At 49.7% G+C, this 21,616-nt stretch overlaps 1 protein-coding gene across 1 annotated transcript in view; it reads left to right on the top strand.

Moving 5' to 3' along the window:
• The window catches only part of ALOX5 (arachidonate 5-lipoxygenase), a 357,857-nt gene that overhangs the window by 512 nt on the left and 335,729 nt on the right, over nt 1-21,616 (top strand). The gene's annotated exons all lie outside the window — the stretch shown is intronic.

Here is a 21,616-nt window from a genome sequence, read left to right as displayed (position 1 = left end):
TTTACAATATGATTAGTTATGCAGATTCTTGTCATGCCACTGCATTGTTACAGTATTGCTCCTTTTGGTGGAAAAATCTTTTTCTTCCTGTATACTACAAATTACAACCTATTCTCACATTCCCTAATAGTTCAGTGTATTATTAGGATGATTCCCAAACAAAAAGTCACTGGTTCAAATCGAGGAGCAGCCATGAAGATTTCCCAACAAAAGACAAACAGCATCATCGAACTGATGCATAGCGGTCTCTCAGCCTAGAAAATTGCCAAACCGCATCATGTGAGTGTCATGACAGATGGATGAGTATGAAATGTAGTACATCCATTCAAGAGGTGGATGTCCAAGCAAAATATCAGCGTTAACAAGTCGGCTCATCACAAGGTCTATCAGTTCTGGCACAATAAACAATTCAGTGGTGTTGGCTTGTATTCTTTGTAATAATGTGATCACAGATGTACATCGAAGCACCATGCAATGCATGTTATACAAGTCTGGACTGGTGGCTCAAACAACGGTGAAGAAGCCTCAACATAATATCGTCATAAGAGGCGTTGGTTCAAGTTTGCAAAAAGTAGTATATTGGAAATAAGTGATTTGGAGCGATGAGATGAAAGTCAATAGACTAGGCTGTGATGTGGGATGAAACAAGGGAAAAAAGGGCAAACGGATCAAGAAATTGAAGGAACTGTCAAGTTTGGTGGAGGAAGCCTGATTATATGGGATTGTTTCAAAGCCTTGCATGCTTGACCAGGATCAATGGTGGTCTCATTGCTGAGTTATATGTGAGTATCCTACAAGAAGAGATACTTCATACACTCGAGTACTATGAGTATGAAAAGGACAACATAGTGTTTCAGCAAGACAACAACCTGAAGCATACGACAAAATTGGAGAAGAAATGGTTCAAGGACAATGAGGTAGAGGTGCTGAATAGGCCCCCACAGTCTGCAGGCCTCAACCCAATAAACATTTGTGGGTAGAGATGAAGAATAAGCTGTATACATACCCAAGTGAGTCAACCAGTATGCATCAACATTGGGAACATGTCTTCAGTTCAAAGCTGTAGTGTATGGTGAAATATGGAGCCTGAGAGTAAAAAGTTTAAAACATTGTGACTCTTTAGCTTGTCAGTGTATATGGAGGACTATAGGGGGTGCATTATTTTATATGGAGTACTTCAGGGTGTGCAGTACACTATATGGAGGACTATGGGAAGCATTATACTATATGGAGGACTACGGAGTCTGCATTATACTGCGTGGAGGACTATGGGCTGTGCATTATACTACGTATATAGAGGACTATGGGTTGTGTATTATACTACATATATAAAGGACTGTGGGGTGTGTAGTATTATACTATATGGAGCACTATGAGGGGTGCATTATTTTATATGTAGGACTATGGGGGATGCATTCTATAATATGGTGGACTATGGGGGTGCATTATATTATATGGTGGAGTATGGGAGTTTCATTATTTTATATGGAGGACTTTATGAGGTGCATTACACTACATGGAGGACTATGGGAAGTATTATACTATATGGAGGATTATGGAGTGTGCATTATACTATGTGGAGGACTATGGGTTGTGCATTTTACTTCGTTTATAGAGGACTATGGGTTGTGCATTATACTACATATATGGAGGACTATGGGGTGTGCATTGTACTATATGGAGCACTATGGGGCACATTATTTTATATGGAGGACTTTGGGGGGTGCATTATATTATATGGTGGACAGTGGGGAATGCATTATATTATATGGAGGATTATGTGGTGCATTATATTATATGGAGGATTATGGGGTGTGCATTATTCTATATGTTCATATCCATTATATATCTATAACTTGAATATGTTTCAGTCACCAGGTTAACAAACTAAATTTGTGTCAGTGTCCAAATATATATGGATCTAACTGTACCTCTATTTGTATAGTTTTCATGGTGCTATTTATAATAAAGTTGTCTATTTTTATGTATACTATTTGAAGCCAGTACTCCATTTTTACATATGATTAATCGGTTATAGGTGATGTCTTCATATGATTTGAATGATTACTTGGGTGATCATGTCTAAATGTTAGCAAGATTATCCCAGCCAAAGTATTGCTTTTTTGTCTTGTGAATATCTTAATAATATTATTAATAATATAATGAATCTTTAATATGTAAATTTTCTCTCCAGGACAGGAGACAAACTCTAGCGCAGCACCACCTATTGGAAGTAGCGATCCTAAAAGTTAAATGTGGATTTTTAACAATCCTTTCAATATAACTTAGGATATATATGCCAGATCAGATTCCCAATTTGCAGACACGGTGTTTCGGGGTGCTTGCCCCTCGTCAGTGCAAAGTATGGGGTGTCTGATCTGGCTATGAGAAGCTTAATAACTATGTGGCATATATGCAGGGCCGCCACTAGGAATTTCAGGGCCCCAAACTGCAAACCCTTGAAACTCCGCCTCCGCTCCAGCTCTGCCTCTACCTCTAGAACCTTCCCCAGTCCCACCACCACTCTTAGAAAATCTCCAATTCTGCAAACAATCCTCACCAATCAAACATTAACCACTAGCCATCATTTTTACAGCCTAGAAAAAGCTGCATGCACTGTTTTTCGAGTTATCAAAATGATGAGCCCCAAACAGAATCGTCAGCCATATGCATATTATACAGTATGTATATATAGATATTACACAGGATACAGGCTACTAGCTATATTATTAAATTTTAGAGGCTGCTGACTCATATATATATATATATATATATATATATATATATATATATATATATATATATATATATATATATATATATATAAAATAGAGGCTGGGGGCTGCATATAGTGTGTACACTGCACTATACAGTACACACACATCCACACTATATACCTATAGTATACACAGACATAATGCAGGCTATAGAAAAAAACAAAAGGCCAGCACCAAATGTGCACTCCAGCACTAAAAATTCCAAACTGTACTTATTATAAAATTTTGAGATTTTTGGCAAAAAATTGCAATTTCTTGAGCTACCTCGCCACGTCACGGCAAATCTCATTTGAGGCAGTCCTACACTAAAATATTTTTATAAAATGTTCCATACGGCCTCACATATGAATAGTAGAACTGCTCTTAGCAGCACTCACCTGGTCTATTTCAATCCCGTACCCATGACTGAGTCATGGCTGTGGTCGGGACAGGTCCAAGCAAATGCTGCATGAAGTAAAAAGCCTGTGGACAAGGCCTGATGACTGAATGTGTACAGTCACCAACCGCCAAAATCTAGACAGGTGGAATACATCCCAAATTGGGGTGCATAGCACAGGCTATTTACTTCATGCAGCATTTGCTTGGACCTGTCCCGCCCACAGCCATGACTCAGTCATGGGTACGGGATTGAAATAGACCAGTTGAGAGCTGCTAATAGCAGTTCTACTATTCATATGTGAGGCCGTAGCCCTGGGGTGCAATACACACAGAGCACTACTACATGCACACATGTACCCATAGACACACAGCTCTACTGCATGCTTTATAGACACACACAGCTCTGCTACATGCACACAACATGCACCTATAAACACACACAGCTCTTTTACATGCTGAATAGTCACACACAGCTCTGCTACATGCACCTATAGACATACACAGCTCTACTCATGCACCTGTAGCCAAACAGCTCTGCTACATGCAGACTACATGCGCATATACCCACACAACCTATCAACAGGCACATTTATTTACACACACTATACATTACCTCAGGTGCAGAGCAGGAGAGGAGCCACTGGAACCTGTATGGAGCCTGCAGCAGTTGAACAGCTACAGGACCTTCCAATTCACTTTTCTGGTCATGTCATCAGGCACATGATTAGTCAGATGACCCGGAAGATCCCTCACCTTCTCAGCTCCTACAGCCTTTGTTCTGGCCCGATAAGTTTCTTGTCCTGCTCTGCACCAATCACATAGATCAGTGCAGAGCAGGAAGTGAGAGGGCAGCTCTCTATGAGCTCATCAACCTGATGGCAGCCCCGCCGCCTGGGGCCCGGTGAGCAAAAGAATGAAAGGGGAGGGGCCCTGGCTGTCAGCGCCCGGGCCCCCCTCCTGCTTTCTGCTCCCCAAGCCCCATACAGGAGTCACGGTTGTAATGCCCTGATGGTGGCCCTGCATATATGTGCAATATTCTTGAAATTAAACATAGGTAGAAATGCTGAACATTTCATAATAGAAAAAACAATCACAGAAAAGACTATTTGCTGACATGAATGAGCAGAAGCCTATTTATAAGATTGACATCCAGCAAGGAGCAAATCTAACCAGGATGAATTTAATATAGTAAACCTGTTTATTTTTAGAGAACACAAATTCATGGACACTTTTATCTCTGGATCTTATTATTATGTTAACAGAATCTTACAAAGCAGCATTACATTCCTTCTTGTATATCAATTTCAACTATGTAAAATACATATTTAAAAAGTGAGTCCTTTCTAATACAAAGTCTTAGCTCTTCCTCTAGTGGCCATATATATGTTTACAATCGAGTTACTGCTAGAAATACTAACAAACATTACGCTTCGTGTGACTAACAAAAGTATTCACAGAAATGCTGGGAACTAAACAGAAAGTAAAGAGAAAAAAATGATAAAAAACCTGCCTCTGTTGAAACAACTGACGCACCAAAGCCTGTAATTCATTATTCACAAATTCCTACACCAGTTCCTGGTGACAAGGTAGAAATAATTTCTTTTTAGAATCCTCTTTCCTTAAATCCTAAAGGCCCAGTCACACACAACGACTTACCAGCGATCCCGAAAACGATGCGACCTGATAGGGATCGCTGGTAAGTCACTGGGAGGTCGCTGGTGAGATGTCACACAGTCAGACCTTACCAGCGATGCAGGAAAGATACAGGTCGCAGTAGCGACCTGTATAACGATCTCCACAGTCACTGTGACTCTGTCACATGTGGCGCCCTGGACCAGCCAGGTCGTCACAGGTAACACACAAACACCCCCACCCCCACTAGACAGTAACATTAGCCAAACACAAAACCCTTGTTGCCTCCCTCCAGGGTCTGAGGTCCACACCAGGTGGGGGCGGAGCCAAGCGGTTGGCTCCACCCACCGAGGAGTTCACAGGCCTGGAGGCGGAAAAAAGTGACAGAACAGTGGAGGAGGTTGAAGTGTGAGGAGTAAACAGTTCGGTGTCTGGGTTTGTGGCCCAGGCACTGACAGCAAGGTTGGCAGACGGTGGTGGCTGTCTGCAGGAGAGGTAAATTGATGCGGAACCGTAGGACCGGGGTCAGGCGTTGGTCCACCGGTACCGACCGGGGAGCAAAGTGAATCCAGCACACACAGGCAGGGCCATCGGACCCCGACCAGGCTTGGAACCGCCGACAACAGTCAAATCCGAATGTGACAGGAACCCCAGGGGTTCCTTAACAGCCAAAGACCCGATTGAAGGCAACCGCCCACACCGTGAGGGTATACAGCTACCGCCTAAGGCTAGAGACCATCCAGCCGTTTGGTTTACCGAGGACTTTGTGCATCTCTTGCTGAGTGAGTACACCCGTGCCATCCGGCACCGCGCCGCGCTGTCCCTACAACCCTGCACCTCACCAACCCTGCCTCCCCGTCTCACCACCGGGCCCTGGGACCACCGACCCCTACCCACGGAGGGGGGAAACAACATCCCAGCTGCTCCCTGCCATCCCTTTTGGGATCCCCGTCACCAGCAGCGGTGGTGACTATCTTCACCACAAACCGTGGGTGGCGTCACGGATTAAATCCCCCAAACCAACCACCCTTTTTACTCACGGGCGAGGAGCGCCGCTCGAGTCCCCGGATCCAGCCCACCTCTCGAGCCGCAGCAGCACCAGACCCGAGCGTTAGTGAGTGCAGCACAGTGGCGTCCTCCTCCGCCCGCGACATCACACAGTGTCAAACACAGCGATATGTCCTGCCCAACAGGACCTCGCCTTTGAAAAAAATGGCCTGGACCATTCTGCAATGACTAGTGATCTCACAGCACGGGCCTGATCGCTGGTAGATGTCACACATAACAGAAACCGTGACTCAGCAGCGATCTCGCTAGCGATCTCGTTATTTATACTCTTTTTTTTATCACTTAAAAATGGGGTTATCTGATAAGAGTAAAAAAGAAAAATCTTATTAAGCAAGCGCTCCGGTGCTCTCCCACTATTTTTTTTTTCTTATAGACGCTAGCTTATGACTTGCTCTGTCGCAAATAATTACCCGCAACAGGGATTCAACTCTATTATGGCAATAAATCCTACTGCTGATTTGCAGTTGTTGCTGCATTATTTTTTCCAATTAACATCATTTTTTTATTGCAGACATGCAACAATAACAGTTGCGTAAACAGTGCTAAACATTTCTTTTATTTATTTTAATATATATACAGCACAGACCAAACGTTTGGACACACTTTCTCATCTCTAGAACAACTATTAAGAGGAGACTTTGTGCAGCAGGCCTTCATGGTAAAATAGCTGCTAGGAAACCACTGCTAAGGACAGGCAACAAGCAGAAGAGACTTGTTTGGGCTAAAGAACACAAAGAATGGACATTAGACCAGTGGAAATCTGTGTTTTGGTCTGATGAGTCCAAATTTGAGATCTTTGTATCCAACCACCGTGTCTTGGTAGAAAAGGTGAACGGATGGACTCTACATGCCTGGTTCCCACCGTGAAGCATGGAGGAGGAGGTGTGATGGTGTGGGGGTGCTGTGCTGGTGACACTGTTGGGGATTTATTCAAAATTGAAGGCATACAGAACCAGCATGGCTACCACAGCATCTTGCAGCGGCGTGCTATGCCATCCGGTTTGCTTTTAGATGGACCATCATTTATTTTTCAACAGGACAATGACCCCAAACACACCTCCAGGCTGTGTAAGGGCTATTTGACTAAGAAGGAGAGTGATGGGGTGCTACGCCAGATGACCTGGCCTCCACAGTCACCGGACCTGAACCCAATCGAGATGGTTTGGTGTGAGCTGGATCGCAGAGGGAAGGCAAAAGGGCTAACAAGTGCTAAGCATCTCTGGGAACTCCTTCATGACTGTTGGAAAACCATTTCTGGTGACTACTTCATGAAGCTCATCAAGAGAATGCCAAGAGTGTGCAAATCAGTAATCAAAGCAAAAGGTGGCTACTTTGAAGAACCTACAATATAAGACAGATTTCAGTTGTTTCACACTTTAAGTATTTCATTCCACATGCTTTAATTCATAGTTTTGATGCCTTCAATGTGAATCTACAATTTTTAGAGTCATGACAATAAAGAAAACTCTTTGAATGAGAAGGTGTGTCCAAACGTTTAGTCTGTACTGTATATATATATATATATATATATATATATATATATATATATACAGCTCTGGCAAGAATTAAGAGTCCACTGTAAAATTTTCAGTTTTTCAGATTTTTTTCTTTATAGGTATATTTTTAAGTACAATGTAAATTGTTCTTTTATTCTATAAACTACTGGCAACATGTCTCCGAATTTCCTAGGAGTAAATTTTCATTCATTTTCTGAAAATGAGAAATGGTCAAAATAACAAAAAAATACATTGCTTTCAGACCTCAAATAATGCAAAAAAAAAACAAGCTTATATCATTTAGAAACAACAATACTAATGTTTTAATATTTTGTGGAATAACCATGATTTTTAATCACTGCTTTCATCCGTCTTGGCATGCTTTCCACCAGTCTTCCACACTGTTTTTGAATTACCTTATGCCACTCCTGGCACAAAAATGTAAGCAGTTCTTCTTTGTTTGATGGCTTGTGACTATCCATCTTCCTGTTGATTACATTCCAGAGGTTTTCAATGGGGTTGAGGTCTGGAGATTGGGCAGGCCATGAGTGACCTACAAAAGGAATGGCAAATGGCAGCTGGGGTTAAGTGCATGGCAAGAAAAGTTCGTAACAGGTTCCTAGAGGCAGGGCTCAAGTCATGATTTCATGAAAACTGGGCCCATTGTGCATCTAAAGATGCTATTGTACTGTGCGCTTTTGGTGTTTTTTATCTTCCTTGTGGAGCCTGAAAAAAATGTGTGAAGCCCCACAAGTGCAGTGTCGGTGCATTACCTTCAGGGACTCCACTGGCTCAGTCTTGTCACAGGTAGGAGATCTTCTTCTTGTCGTGACGCCACTCTCAGTATTGCGGCCAGTAGGGACCGCCACTGCAGGTTGAGGGACGCCTGGGGCTGATGGTGAGTGCAGTTAGTTGGAATAGCCTCCTGAGAGTGAGGCAAGCCCCAGGGCCCTGTGTAGGTGCGTAGAGCCACAAGGCGCAGAATAACTCCACACAGGCAGAATGTCTTTCAGGGTTTTTACTCACTTCAGGTGGCAGGGTGAGTAACCCGGGCGTAGCTGGGATGAACCAGGCGGGAACCAGGTATCCTTCAGGCTGACTTCTGATGGTGACTACCAACTCGCCTTCCTTAGCCCTTGGTGGTTTGGGGTGACCCCGACTTTTAGTCCCTATGGGGGTCACCCAGGGAAGTTGCTGAAGCCTCACTCCCCTTCGTTTGCCGTTTGCTTGTGGCCTGGACCAGCTCACTCCAGCTGCTTGCCTCCTGTGAGCTATGGGCCCTAACTGTGGCTACGTGGCTGCGGCTTTTGTGGTGTTGTGGTGTGGGCTTTGAGGGCCCCACACCGGCAGGTTTAGCAGGGAAAGGTGGATCTATCCCCGCTCCGGGATCTGCCGCCCGTTTGGGCCTGGTTCTCCCTAGCAGTCTCCTTACTTCCCACTCTGTGCTCTCTCTCTAGCTGGAGATGGGTTTCGGGTAGCACTCCTAGGTGACCGTTCTCCCCCGTCCGTAGCCACTGCGCGGACGCTGTCAGACTCCAGCAGCCCAGGGGAAGGGGTCAGCTCTCCTCGGAGCTCCCTGGACTCTGCTCTGAACCGGCTCACATCTGGGACCTTCACTGCTGCTCCTGTCAGAGCTTCACGTTTCTGCTCCTGACTCCTCCACACTCTGCTGCAGACTGTTTACCCCTCCTCCTCTTTTCCCTTTTGTGCCTGCCTACGCCACCTAGCAACCAGATTCTCTTACCACACCCCTTGAGAGGAGATGGAGGCTTTTGGCCCCCTCCACTATTCCAGTGAAGGTGAAGGCTTTTCCCCCTCCTGGGATCCCCAGGGGTCCTCTCATAGGTACATGTGTGAGACCTGATCACTATGCGCCTGTGTAGTCACACCTCGGTCAGCCTTCTGGATTACCTGTATTGTACTGTCCCCAGCATGGGTGCAGTACTCAGTGGTGCCTGACCAGGTCAGGGGCGCCACATTCCCCCTTAGTTATCACCAGCACGTCCTCGGGCTGCAAGACAACATTTTAAAATGCATAAAACATTAAAACATGTAAAACATTTTTAAAAGCACCAGGTACCATACATCACCACCCTCCACCCACAAGTCCGTTAACCCACCCAAAACCCTCTCACGTTGGCCGCGCCTTCAGCCACTTCTGGCAGGATGTAGAGGCGGCTTTCATGGTCTGGTGGTCTTCAGGGTATACCTGGCCTGGTGGATCCGCGCCTTCAGCCTCTTCTGGCAGGATCCAGAGGCGGCCTTCACAGTTGGTGCTGACCAGGTACCCTCTTTGTGGTGGAGAGCCAGGCCCCATAAACAGGCATGCTCTCTGGTTGCAGGTAAGCCAAGGCCCTATATACGGACGTGCCCCCTGGTTGCAGACGAGCCAAGCCCCTAAACAGGCTGACTCTGGTGGTGGTGGTGCCCTCTGGTGTAACTATTTACACTGCTAGAGTTTGTGGCTATAGCCAGCTCATAGCCTTAAGGTTCATTTCTCACATCAGTTTATGTGGGCACATTCTTAAACTTGTAAAACGTTGCAAAACAAACTTTTCAAACTGGTAACTTGCTTTACTTGAACTTATGCAGACTCCTCTTCACCAGGGCTTGGGCCTGTAGGGCTGCGGCACCTGTTGCTTCCTTGACCTCTTTCTTCATCTGTGGTAGTCTCATCAGTGGGTTCTTTGTCTGTTCTTTCTTTATCGCTGTCTTTCCTTTCTTCTTCTTTAGGACATGGTGCTACATCTAGCGCATACCAGCCTCTTTCGCCTTGATGCATGGTAAACTGCACTGTGTCTCCCATTCTCAGGTTCCTTCCAGGATGTCCTCTGGGCAAATTAGCTCTGACGTCTCTCCTATTGACAAAAATGCCTTCTTTGATACCAGGTGCAACGATGAACCCGTATCCTGACTTCAGGCTAAAGTCTTCCACAATTCCTCTACAAAGGGGTCCTCTGACCTGTGCTTTGGCTCTTCTCAGGAACCGTTTTTCTTCTAGGTCTCTGGCCGTTATGTCATCTCTTTGCTCTGGGGATGGCGGAGCAGGTGACAACTGGTTTCGGCTACGGCGCCGTGTCTTGCGGGCTTGATTCTGCTGGGTGGCTGCTTCACTGCTGGCAGGCTCCCAGGTGAGGTTGCTGGATAAATCTTCCTCTTCATCCCAGCGAGAATATGGCAACATCTCCGGCTCTGGGCATGGATCCACTGCTGATGGCTCCTGAGTCAGCTCCTCAGCTTCCTGGCCTCCCCTCCCCCTTAGTTCTTCTGAGCACTCCTTTGGTGGCAGTGCTGGGGATGGACTTTCTTCAGCAGGCCCAGGCAGGGATCTTTTTGGCATGATTGCTGCAGGAGTCGTCTTGGGGGTATGCGGAGGGAGTATGTACTGGTCCACCAACCATTGTGGAAACTTGGCCTCCATGTCAGCCTTCAGCTGCCAGTATGCGGGGTCCTCCCCCAGCGTGGGCTTTCCAGCAGGGACCTCTTTGGACTGGGGAGCGGTGTCTGCTCTGGCCTTGCAGGCCGGGGTAAATGGTGATGCCATCTTATCTTGGCGGGCCGCGCCTGACATGGCGGCGGCCTGGTCTTGGCGGGCCGCGCCTGGCATGGCGGCGGCCTGGATGGGCGTTTCTGGCGCAGCTTGGATCGACGTCGCAGCTGCGATGGGGTCTTTGCAGGCTGGGCTGGGCGTCGCTGCCTCGATCGGAGCTTGGCGGGCCGCACCTGGCGGGGCTGCGGCCTGGTTCAGCACCTCACTTGCGGCGCGGACGAGCGTTGCGGCTGCGGTGGGGTCTCGGCGGGCCGGGCCTAGCATGGCGGCGGCCTGGGTCAGCGTCACACCTGCAGCGTGGATGAGGGTCGCGGTGGCAGCCGGTTCTTTGCGGGCCGGGCAGGGCATCGCTGCAGGGACCGGGTCTTGGTGGGCCGAGCAGGGCATCGCTGCGGCGGCCTGGGCTTGGCGGGCCGCACCTGGCGTGGCTGCGGCCTGGCTCAGCGTCGCCGCGCCGGGCGCCTCTTCAGGGACCGCGGGCGTGGCAGCAGGGGTCGGGGCATCCGGGCCGGCAGGGGTAATACTGGACTCACCCATCGGTGGCAGCATCGGGGTCTGAGTCGTTGCCACTCGGTCTGGCGCTCGGCGCGCGGCTCTCCCTTCATAGGCCTGAACCGCGGCAGCCATCTCCAGAAGTTCCATGCGTTCTTCTCTGATCTGCTCCACGACCCGGGTCTCCAGTCGGTCGCAGAACTGGGCCAGCTCCCGATACCACCAGGCAGCGGAGCCCGGTTCTGGGTTTCTGCGGTCAGACGCCATTTCTTCTGCGCCGTCTTCTGCACGATTTCCCAGCAGTGGACTCGTCGTTGCCTCTAGTAGCAAGCTGTTCAGTTTCCGCTCTGCCTCTTTCAGCAGCTCCTCTCCCAGCAGCAGGCTTCTGGCTCCCTTTCTGTCCCGACGTCTCTGGACGCTTCCGCTCTCTTCACAAGCGAGGTCAGAACTCTGCAGGGGATCTCTGGGTAGCCACACCTCTTCGTGGGCGGTAACTTCTCCCAGCGCGGGCTGCTGTTGTTTTTCAGCGCGCTTTTCATGGTGGCAATATGGCGGCGCTTCCAATTTTTCAAGCGGACCGCCCAGGCACATGGTCACCTGTCTGGACAGGTCTAGTCCTTATCCTGTTCGTGACGCCAGATGTGAAGCCCCACAAGTGCAGTGTCGGTGCATTACCTTCAGGGACTCCACTGGCTCAGTCTTGTCACAGGTAGGAGATCTTCTTCTTGTCGTGACGCCACTCTCAGTATTGCGGCCAGTAGGGACCGCCACTGCAGGTTGAGGGACGCCTGGGGCTGATGGTGAGTGCAGTTAGTTGGAATAGCCTCCTGAGAGTGAGGCAAGCCCCAGGGCCCTGTGTAGGTGCGTAGAACCACAAGGCGCAGAATAACTCCACACAGGCAGAATGTCTTTCAGGGTTTTTACTCACTTCAGGTGGCAGGGTGAGTAACCCGGGCGTAGCTGGGATGAACCAGGCGGGAACCAGGTATCCTTCAGGCTGACTTCTGATGGTGACTACCAACTCGCCTTCCTTAGCCCTTGGTGGTTTGGGGTGACCCCGACTTTTAGTCCCTATGGGGGTCACCCAGGGAAGTTGCTGAAGCCTCACTCCCCTTCGTTTGCCGTTTGCTTGTGGCCTGGACCAGCTCACTCCAGCTGCTTGCCTCCTGTGAGCTATGGGCCCTAACTGTGGCTACGTGGCTGCGGCTTTTGTGGTGTTGTGGTGTGGGCTTTGAGGGCCCCACACCGGCAGGTTTAGCAGGGAAAGGTGGATCTATCCCCGCTCCGGGATCTGCCGCCCGTTTGGGCCTGGTTCTCCCTAGCAGTCTCCTTACTTCCCACTCTGTGCTCTCTCTCTAGCTGGAGATGGGTTTCGGGTAGCACTCCTAGGTGACCGTTCTCCCCCGTCCGTAGCCACTGCGCGGACGCTGTCAGACTCCAGCAGCCCAGGGGAAGGGGTCAGCTCTCCTCGGAGCTCCCTGGACTCTGCTCTGAACCGGCTCACATCTGGGACCTTCACTGCTGCTCCTGTCAGAGCTTCACTTTTCTGCTCCTGACTCCTCCACACTCTGCTGCAGACTGTTTACCCCTCCTCCTCTTTTCCCTTTTGTGCCTGCCTACGCCACCTAGCAACCAGATTCTCTTACCACACCCCTTGAGAGGAGATGGAGGCTTTTGGCCCCCTCCACTATTCCAGTGAAGGTGAAGGCTTTTCCCCCTCCTGGGATCCCCAGGGGTCCTCTCATAGGTACATGTGTGAGACCTGATCACTATGCGCCTGTGTAGTCACACCTCGGTCAGCCTTCTGGATTACCTGTATTGTACTGTCCCCAGCATGGGTGCAGTACTCAGTGGTGCCTGACCAGGTCAGGGGCGCCACAAATGCATGTAAAATAAAATGTTTCAGGTACGTGTAGGACGGCTAGCACACACATACACACAATGCTCAAAATGGACAGGGACACACATGTATTTTTTTATGAGCATGTGTGAAGGGGGCCTAATACAAGGCATAAGTGGAAGGTACTGCACCAGCTACCATCTCAACATATATAAGGCTGGACCTATTTGAAATGGATATGTGCCGCCCCAGCAGTGGATCAAACCGCTCGGATCCGGGGGTGGTGTCCATTCGTGGCTCGAGGGTATCTGGACCCGAGGGCTTAGGGGCATACTCTAAAGTGAAAGGGGCTATTTACAGGGAAGTTATAGATAGTGATGCCACCCATGGTGTGCATTAACTGGGAGTTCCGCTGTTGCCGTTGGGAGTACCCGGGGTGATGAAGTGAGGCAGCAAGGTGTTGTTGCCCTCCAAGGGGAGGGGCAGGCCCCAGGACTCTGGATGATGCTACCGGGTGCCGTGAAGGAGGGGGTCACTCAGGTACTCACTCAGCAAATAAGCACAAGAGGAAGAAAACCGCGACCACAACGCCTAATAGTGCAAGTGATATCTTTATTGAAACCAGGAAAGGTGAATGGCGGCACAATTACAAGTGAAACTGCAGGTAACAGGAGGTCCAAGGTAATGAATATGGTAACTATTGTCAATCAACTTAAATGATTGAACATGTATACATATGAATACACAAGTACCGTCCCACTGGTTCAATGAGCAGATGGAGCGATACAATTTACCAACCAGGAAAAAGTGCATATAGATCAGGTGTCAGGAGGTTAAGATAGCCTGAACGAAGTATACAGCGGTTAGCAATTAGACACCCATGACGGATACAAAGTAAAGAGCATACAACTAAGCCACAGCTATCCGTATGTAATAGATACTAGCATACCTGGGAGGAAAGAACCTTGGAGCACACCGTAACCTGCGTCACCCGACGGCCGTTTCGGCTGTCCAAGCCTTCATCAGGTCACTCAGCAAATAAGCAGAAGCTGACAACCGGGTAAACTGGGTGCCGCTGCCTCTCAAAGGGGAGCTCGTCCGGGTCCCATCCCCTGAAGTGCTGCCTGGTGATCCGTGACCTGCCTCCTGGCACAAAGTTTAGATTCTCTGTAGTGGTCCGGTAGCTTGAAACTTGCCAGGTCCCGCTCGCCACTGTGGCTAAGTGAGGGAGCCTGCTCACGCTTAGATTTCAGTGGGCTGCTTGTTTGGAAGGCACTATCACCTGGACCAGTGATAGGACCAGGCTGTTGACCGTCCTCTTTGACAGGTCCCAGGCACCTAGCCTCAATCCCCTGCGACCGAGGGTCCGACTCCTCTAGGTCCAGACCACCATCTGCCACCTAGTCAGCTTCCCCTGGGAGCCACTACTCCCAGCTTCCTTTGAGCTCCTCTCCGCTTGAGGGCTACCGCACTTCTCCTTTTTCACTTCTCTTCTACACTCCTCACCTCCCCTACCTGACCCCTAGGCAGGCGACCCTATTCCGCTTAAGCCATCCACTGGTGTGCCTGGTGAGTGTAGTGCAGGGTGTATCTAGGATTTGTTTTGCTGTTGGAGGCAGCACTGCAAGATGAGGACCCAGAACCATGAGGGATTTGAATACTGCACGGGAATGGCAGTTTGTGCAGTACCCTGTGACAACCTGAATAGTCCAGGGGCATCACAGATATGTCTACGCTACATGACTGCACACTATATGACTATACTTTTTTTATTATTATTATTATTTATTATTATAGCGCCATCAATTCCATGGCGCTTTACATGTGAAAGGGGTATACATAATAGGGACAAGTACAATAATCATAAACAATACAAGACACAGGCAGGTACAGGAGGAGAGGTCCCTGCCCGCGAGGGCTCACAGTCTACAAGGGATGGGTGAGGATACAGTAGGTCAGGGTAGAGCTGATTGTGCGGCGCAGACTGAGGGTTACAGCAGGTTAAAGGCTTGTCGGAAGAGGTGGGTCTTCAGGTTCTTTTTGAAGCTTGTCAAGGTAGGCGAGAGTCTGATGTGTTGTGGCAACTTTATACTTTATATGGAAGCACATTATGACAAGGCACCAACAGAAGATTCTGCACAGGACTCCATGCAAGGAGAAGTCTTAAGCAAATTTTATGTAATTGCAAAAGTGGCATAAATCAAAGAAATCTTAACTGACATAAATTTTTGCTGCATTAGTATATACACAGCTATGGCAAAAATTAAGAGACCACTGCAAAATTTTCAGTTTTCCTGAATTTTTCTCTTTATATTTTTGAGTAAAATGTAAATTGTTCTTTTATTCTATAAACTACTGAAAACATGTCTTCTAATTTCCAAGTAATAAATTTTGTATTTAAATTCTGAAAATGAGAAATGGTCAAAACAATGCATTGCTTTCAGACCTCAAATAATGCAAATCACTTTCCTTGGACAATTAGGCCATGTTCACATGTAAAACCTAAGAAAAAAACACACAATGAGCATATACCATAATAAGTAAATACTGTAGAAGTAATATATGTAATTTTAAAATGCTGCTTCAAATCTGCACTAAAAAGTAGAGTTGAGCGCGGTTCGCGGTTCAAGGTTCTCAAGTTCGCGGCTCGAGTGATTTTGGGGGCTGTTCTAGATCGAACTAGAACTCGAGCTTTTTTGCTAAAGCTCGATAGTTCTAGATACGTTTGAGAACGGTTCTAGCAGCAAAAAAAAACAGCTAATTCCTAGCTGGCTTTCCGCTGTAATAGTGTAAGTCACTCTGTGACTCACACTATTATGACATTTCAGTGTATAGTGTGCGGGAACAGCGCATTCAGATCACTGCTGTATGTATAATGGCGATCGCCATTTTTTTTTTTTTCCTTGTCTTCCTTCCCTAAGCGCGCGCGCGTGTAGTGGGGCGGGCCAGCATGTCAGCCAATCCCAGACACACACACAGCTAAGTGGACTTTTAGCCAGAGAAGCAACGGCATGTGTGATAGGATGTCCATGTCACATGTCCCTGCATTATAAAACCGGACATTTTCCTCCAGCACGCCATTATCTGCCTTCTGCGTCCTTGGTGTCAGACATCACTGGCGCAGCTCCTATCGCCGATACTGCTGTATACGCTCCATACACAGCGCTGGACAGCTTAGGGATAGCACTTTCTATCAGTCCTTTTAAGGGCTCATACCGGCAGGGTCAGAGCCATAGGGGACAGGTCCTGAAAACAGAGTTTAACAGCTACACAAGATGACAGCGTCTGTGTAGCTAAGGTCAGGGATTTCCTCGCTGCATTTCCCCATTAGGAGGGATAGAAAGGCAGGCTTCCTTTCCTCTACCCAGAGACCCACAACCCTGGCACTGTACCCTCCTGCCCTTTGCACACTCCAACTCATTGTTACTAAGCCATTATACTAGCAAACACTGAGTTAACCTAGTGGCATCCTACGTGGCTATTGGACTTCTGTATAGTCCCACTAGTGCAAAGATATTTGCAGCACGTCTGCCTGCATTGCACACTCAAACTCATTATAACTAAGCCATTATACTAGCAAACACTGAGTGAACTTAGTGGCATCCTAAACGTGGCTATTGGACTCCTGTATAGTCCCACTAGTGCAAAGATATTTGCAGCACGTCTGCCTGCATTGCACACTCAAACTCATTATAACTAAGTCATTATACTAGCAAACACTGAGTGAACTTAGTGGCATCCTAAACGTGGCTATTGGACTTCTGTATAGTCCCACTAGGGCAAAGATATTTGCAGGACGTCTGCCTGCATTGCACACTCAAACTCATTGTTACTAAGCCATTATACTAGCAAACACTGAGTGAACCTAGTGGCATCCTAAACGTGGCTATTGGACTTCTGTATAGTCCCACTAGTGAAAAGATATTTGCAGCACGTCTGCCTGCATTGCACACTCAAACTCATTGTTACTAAGCCATTTGTTAGGGTCAGGTGGACGGGTAGACCCAGGAGGTGGATCCACTGGGCCGAACACCTTACTGAAGGCAAGGGGTCCGGTAGCCGGAGCACTACAGGTAGCAGGACAGTCCGTGCAAAAGAGTGGAATGCAGAAGTCCCTGGGACCACGGAGTCACTGATGGTAGTCCGGGTGACGGAGCTCAGGTTCGGAGGCCGAGATGTTGTCAGGCAGAGTCCGGAACCGATGGAGCGAGAGGATGGATCACCACAGGGATCAAAGATGGTACGGACTGACGGGATGGCAGATAGTCAGCGTTCGGGGTTCGGGAATCGGCAGGACCGGATGGCGAGGCAGGAGCGGCTCTAGAAGAGAGATAGGTCTCCTTGTCTCTGTGATATACTCACCTGACTCCTAGCTTAGGAAACACGAAGAACAGGCCCCGCTCACTTGGACATTAAACCCCTTTATACCCTGTACCTGTGTGTTCAATTTCCTGTCAGTGGACGCTGGCCCTTTAAGAGAGGGTCAATGACCGTGCGCGCGCCCTAATGCGCATGCGCGAGGCCCGAGCGCCAGAAGCCAGGGCAGGGAGCGGTGAGCAGGAAGCAGGAGAGCCGGGCTGGGGCTGAGTAGCCGACGGGCGCCGGGAGCGGGGAGCGGGCCGCCTGGGGACCACAGGCGATGGAGGCTGGAGACCAGGGAGCGGGGGACGCCTGACAGAGGAGCCGGGGAGCGAAGCAGGGAAGCCGGGGAGCGTGGCAGGTGAGCCGGGGAGCAGAGCAGGGGACCCGGAGAGCGTGACAGTACCCCCCCCCCCACGCCCCCCTCCCGCAACCGGGACAGGAAGGCACGGATCAGGGGAGTACCCACATTCTCCCGGGGTTCCCAGGACCTATCCTCAGGACCTTACCCTGCCCAGTCCACCAGGAAGAACTGTCGGCCCCGTACGGTTTTCATGGCCACGATATCCCTTACCGCATAGATGTCATCATCGGCAATAGGAGGAGGAGCCAAACTGGCAGCAGCGGAGAAGGGACCAAGGACAACCGGCTTGAGCAGGGAGACGTGGAAGGAGTTGGGTATCCTCATCGTGGCCGGGAGCTGCAGCTTGTAGGAGACCTCATTTATTCTGCAGAGGACTTTAAACGGCCCGATGTAGCGAGGACCCAGCTTGTATGATGGTAGCTTCAATCGGACGTACTTGGAAGCAAGCCAGACGAGATCTCCTGGAGAGAAACACGGAGGATCCAGATGCCTCTTGTCTGTGTGTCTCTTCATCCACAGGGAAGCACGTCCAAGGGACGCCTTGACAGAGTCCCAAATTGTTGCAAAGTCACGGGCTACAGCATCAGCAGCAGGGACATCCGAGGAAGAGGATACAGGTAATGGGACGGAAGGCTGAAGTCCGTAAACGACATGGAAGGGAGAGCTGGAGGAGGACTCACTGACGTGGTGGTTATGGGAGAATTCAGCCCAAGGAAGAAGCGTGGACCAGTCGTCATGATGGGCGTTGACGTAGTGACGTAAGAAGGAGGTCAAGATCTGATTGATTCGTTCCACTTGGCCATTCGACTGAGGATGGTAGGCTGAAGAAAAGTCCAGAGTCACTCCCAGATGTTTGCAGAGGGCCCTCCAGAAGCGGGAGGTGAACTGAGTTCCTCTGTCGGACACAATGTGTGATGGAAAGCCATGCAAGCGGAAGATGTGTTGTATATAGACGTCAGCGAGTTCCTGGGCAGAGGGCAGTCCAGCCATAGGGACGAAATGAGCCATTTTGGAGAACCGATCCACCACGACCCATATGACTGTGTGTCCGGAGGACAGTGGCAAGTCCGTAATAAAGTCCATCGCAATGTGTTGCCATGGAACTGAGGGTATAGGCAGAGGCAGAAGACGGCCATATGGCAGATGTTTGGGCGTCTTGTTCCTGGCACAAGAGGAGCAGGCTGAGACAAAAGAAGCGACGTCCTTGCGAAGGGATGGCCACCAGTAATGACGTACAATCGTACTCCATGTTCTCTTCTGACCAGCATGGCCGGCCGTTTTCGAGGCATGGCCCCAGTGCAACACTTTTTGCCTGTCAGTCTCAGAGACATAGGTCTTCCCCGGCGGTATCTGGGCCAGGGTGACAGGGGCCACCGGAATGATTTTACTAGGGCAGATGATGGGCTGGGATGTCTCCTCCTCCTGCTCCATGGGCATGAATGACCTGGACAAGGCATCTGCACGGACATTCTTGTCCGCAGGTCGGAAATGGAGCTGGAAATCGAACCTGGCAAAGAACAAGGACCACCTAGCTTGTCGTGGGTTCAGTCGCTGAGCGGACCGCAGGTATTCCAGGTTCTTGTGGTCCGTGTAAATGATCACGGGGTACACTGCTCCCTCCAGAAGGTAGCGCCATTCCTCCAGAGCCAGTTTGACTGCCAATAGCTCTCGGTCACCGATGGTGTAGTTGCGTTCAGGCGCTGAGAAGCTCTTGGAGAAGAAACCGCAAGTAACCATCTTCCCGGAGGAGGACTTCTGCATGAGCACTGCTCCGGCTCCCGAGGAGGAGGCATCCACCTCCAAGGTGAACTGTCGGTTTAACTCCGGACGGTGGAGCACAGGGGAGGAAGCAAATGCCCGCTTCAGAGAGCTAAACGGGGCGTCGGCCGCAGGTGACCAGTCCTTTGGATTAGCCCCCTTCTTGGTCAAGGCGGAGAGAGGTGCAGTCAGAGCAGAGAAGTGAGGGATGAACTGACGGTAATAGTTTGCGAATCCCAGAAAGCGTTGGATTGCCTTCAGTCCAGAAGGAGGGGGCCAGTTGAGAAGAGACCTTCTCCGGATCCATCTGCAGGCCGGTATCGGAGATTACGTAGCCCAGAAAGGGAAGAGAAGACTGCTCGAAGACACACTTCTCGTACTTGGCGTACAGACGATTTTCCCTCAGTCTTTGTAGTACCAGCTGCACGTTCTCTCTGTGGGTCTGGAGGTCCGGAGAAAAGACCAGGATGTCATCAAGATACACCACCACACAGATGTAGAGAAGGTCCCGGAACACGTCGTTCACCAATTCTTGAAAGACTGCTGGTGCGTTACACAGGCCGAAGGGCATCACACAGTATTCATAGTGCCCATCGCGAGTATTGAACGCGGTCTTCCATTCGTCCCCAGAGCGGATGCGGACCAGGTTGTAGGCACCCCGAAGATCCAACTTGGTAAACACACGAGCTCCTCTAAGCCGATCAAACAATTCGGGGATGAGCGGCAGGGGGTATTTATTTTTCACGGTGATTTGGTTCAATCCCCGGTAGTCAATGCATGGGCGCAGGTCGCCCTCTTTCTTCTTAACGAAGAAGAAGCCTGCTCCAGCAAGAGAGGAGGATCTCCGAATGAATCCCCTTGCCAGGTTCTCTGTGATGTAAGTAGACATGGCCCTTGTTTCGGCAGGAGACAGCGGATATATCCGTCCTCGAGGTGGTGTAGTTCCCGGGAGCAGGTCGATGGCACAATCGTAAGGACGATGTGGCGGCAGTACCTCTGACTCCTTTTTATCAAAGACATCCGCGAAGGACCAATAGGCCGAGGGCAGTCCCGGTAGGGACTCTGGAACCGGAGGCCGTCGGATGGGTTGAATAGTCTTCAGACAGTTCTCGTGGCAAGAGGAGCCCCATCGGGTGATTTCACCAGTACCCCAGCTGACTGAGGGTTCGTGTGTCCGTAACCAGGGGAGTCCCAGCAAGATTTGATGAGACATGTGTGGGAGTACATAGAGAGCGATGTTCTCGGTGTGTAGCGCACCAATACGCAGTTCCACCGGCTTAGTGATCCACGAGATGGTGTCAGAGAGGGGTCTCCCATCCACAGAGGCAATCACGAGGGGTTTGTCGAGTGGAGTAACAGGCACCTGGTACTTGTCCACCGTGGCCTGCTGGATGAAATTGCCTGCTGCCCCGGAATCGAGGTACGCCTCGGCCGTGAACCGCGTCTCTCCCGTTGTCACTTGAACAGTCCACGTAACCGGGTCTGAGAGAATCCCAGCACCTAGGGTGGCCTCTCCTACCAACCCTAGGCTTTGGAGTTTCCCGGCCTCTCTGGACAGGAGCGTAGAAGGTGTGTGCCCTCTCCGCAGTAGAAGCAGAGGCCCTTGGCGAGCCGTTCTGCTTGGCGTTGTTCAGACTGCCGCAAACGGTCGATCTGCATGGGCTCGTGGACGGAGACACCAGATGACGTTGACTGAAGTACGGCGGGCTTCTGCGGAGGAGAGGAATGCCGTATCGGACGTCTCTCACGGGACACCTCTTTGGATCGTTCCTGAAAACGAAGATCCACTCGAGTCGCTAGGGCAATCAGGGCATCCAGGGTGGACGGCACGTCACGACCAGCCAGCTCATCTTTGATACGACCCGAGAGGCCTTCCCAGAAAGCGGCAGTTAGAGCCTCATT

The sequence above is a fragment of the Anomaloglossus baeobatrachus genome, chromosome 5 (genome assembly GCF_048569485.1).
Source record: "Anomaloglossus baeobatrachus isolate aAnoBae1 chromosome 5, aAnoBae1.hap1, whole genome shotgun sequence".
Classification (NCBI taxonomy): Eukaryota; Metazoa; Chordata; class Amphibia; order Anura; family Aromobatidae; genus Anomaloglossus; species Anomaloglossus baeobatrachus.
Note: the sequence above shows the minus strand (reverse complement) of the source record. Positions and strands in the feature narration are given on the sequence as shown.